The sequence below is a fragment of the Oreochromis aureus genome, linkage group 12 (genome assembly GCF_013358895.1).
Source record: "Oreochromis aureus strain Israel breed Guangdong linkage group 12, ZZ_aureus, whole genome shotgun sequence".
NCBI lineage: Eukaryota > Metazoa > Chordata > Actinopteri > Cichliformes > Cichlidae > Oreochromis > Oreochromis aureus.
In genome coordinates this window covers 33,915,524-33,918,071 of record NC_052953.1, presented here as the reverse complement: position 1 = coordinate 33,918,071, position 2,548 = coordinate 33,915,524, and the positions used below count along the sequence as shown (strand labels likewise).

Genomic DNA, 2,548 nt, shown 5'->3' with positions numbered 1-2,548 from the left:
TTGAGGCAAAATATGCACTCTTTATTGCTTTATTGGCTTGTGCATTTCTCAGCAGCAAGCCAAAGAGTGAAAAACAGGTAGAGAGAAAATTTAGCAGAGAGAACAGACAGAGCAGGAGAGACACGGCTTTGAAATCAAACCGCAATAAGATTCTTGGTTTGGCAAAATTTCTCACAAACCACAGGGTGAAATACAGATGGAAAGAAGGCAGAGACAACAGGTGGAGCAGGACAGAGGATAGAGGGGTTGGGGGGTTGGGATGTGAGAGAGAAGACTGGAGATCTGGTCCTTGTTCTTCTTCTGCACACTGTGAACAAAAAAGGAGAAAAAAATAATAATTTTATTAAAATGATATCACATGGTAATTGTATGAACTAATTGTGACTACTGAAAAAGGACAAAACAAATATTCAAGCTAAACTGTTGTTGGCTGCCATGTGCAAAAAGTTGCATAATTGGGCACTTTTTAAAAGAATAAATATTTAATTAAATTCAGCAATAATATTTTAAATACAAATATGATTGAGTGAATCATTAACTATTCACATGTAATGTGACGACAAAAATGTATGAAAAAAATATTTTAGCCCAATTGTTAAGCTGCACTTATGTGTATTTATTATAAAATTGTGTTTAAAAGGTCTAGCACAAAGTTTGAACCCATCACTTTACAGCTTATATTAGTCAGATTATTTTTTTATTTTGGTCTACTTCTCTTACAGTATGTGCACACCTACCAGGCAAAGCACAGGTGTCAGTCAAGTTCCTGAAAGTGTAAGACGAGAAATAATATGTTAGTTGTCTGTACAGTGTTATCAGACTAACAGAAATACATAACCCACATGACATGATACACTGAACTTAGTCAGCAGGGTAATTATAGAGTAATATAGCACACCAGCTGATACAGCAGCCATTTTGTAATTCAAACTAATTAACTGAAGTATTTCCACTTATGTAAGGCTTATGTAACGCTACTGTTAGACTGTTACTAGTCTTAGCATTGCTGCTAGCGCTAGCATTCCTGCTAATGTTAGCACTTCAGTTAGTGTTAGCATTGCTGCTAGCACTAACACTCTTACTGTTAAAACTGAGCGACAATGGCAATAATAAAGCTCATTTGTTACTTTTGTCTCACTGACCGCCAATAAATATCACAGGAATATCACAGTAATATTCTTTTTGTCAGTTAACAACTGCTAAGGCTAGTGTTAGCACTATAGCTAGCGTTAGCATTGTTGCTAGCATTAGCATTGAAGCTAGCGTTAGCACGACTACTAACAGCAAAAGTCATAAAGCACTCTTACTGTTAAAACTAAGCCACAATGGCAATAATAAAGCTCATTTGTTACTTTTGTCTCACTGACCGCCAATAAATATCACAGGAATATCACAGTAATATTCTTTTGTCAGTTAACAACTGCTAACACTAGTGTTAGCACTATAGCTAGCGTTAGCATTGTTGCTAGCATTAGCATCGTTGCTAGCATTAGTATTGAAGCTAGCGTTAGCACTGCTGCTAACAGCAAAATGTCATAAACCTATATAAATGATAGTGAAGGTTATTCTTTTTTTCTTTCTTTATTCTTTGAACTCTTTTAAACTCTGTTGGACTTGATATGTGAGTTTAAATGTCAAACATGTATTTTTACCATCATAAAAATAAAACAGTGCAGTACTGAGTGTACTGTACTTACCACAGCAGAGAGCAAAGCGGAATGACGACAGTTGGTCCAGTGATGGGTTGAAAACAGATGAGGCGTTCAGGTGGTGTGGAAATTTGACCATCAATTTGAACAGCAATAATGAGTATATACATGTCTGTGTGTTAGTCTCTGTATGTGAGAGACATAGAGATAGAGGGAAAAAATATACTAGACTAGTGTACAAATTGGTACTTTTTGTATAAGCGAATGAGTGACATACAGAAAAATATGGCAACTGGCATTACATGAGCAAATAAAAAGTATTTCATCTTGAACTGTTATGTGGGTTTTATTTTAAGACTACTTTAAGTTTGTTAGTGGGGAGATAAACTATACAGACTATAAACAGAGACATTAAATGAGATTAGATTAGTTAAACATTAGTTAAAATGTGGGAAAATCAACTACAGACAGGTAGATGCTGTAAGCTTTAATTATCCAGTCAGAAAGGATGATTTTAAAGTCATCAACTGACTCCAACTGCCCAGATCTGAAAAACCTGTGTGCCAATCACAATGCTCTACTAGTTGGCATATACTAACTACTGACCCCTGTCAAATCTGTCTTATTGTACCTATTGAAAAAGTTAATCTTACTACAACTGCTTAGATGCAGCAGACATTTTTAGGTTTAACCTTGGCAGAGTGAGAGAGAGCTCGTTAAGCAGGCAGGTGTGAGCCTGGTTGCTATAGTGACTGCACCCAATGGCTCCATACACACACACAGACATGCACCTCACTTTAGCTGCTTAAAATGAACAGAAAAGTCAGGCGAAACAAATCCTTCCCAAATGAAAAGTATAGGTCGTATTGACGAAATTCTTTCACTGTGAGTGCCAGCAA

The 2,548-nt window shown here is 36.3% G+C and overlaps 1 long non-coding RNA gene across 1 annotated transcript; it reads right to left on the bottom strand.

Annotated features, from left to right (window-relative positions):
• Positions 1-1,777, bottom strand: LOC120443148. Its single transcript, XR_005615190.1, has 3 exons — positions 1,698-1,777; positions 738-766; positions 1-307 (listed from the first exon to the last, which is right to left on the bottom strand). It is a non-coding gene; the product is annotated as an uncharacterized LOC120443148 (long non-coding RNA).
• Between the last annotated feature and the right edge of the window lie 771 nt (positions 1,778-2,548).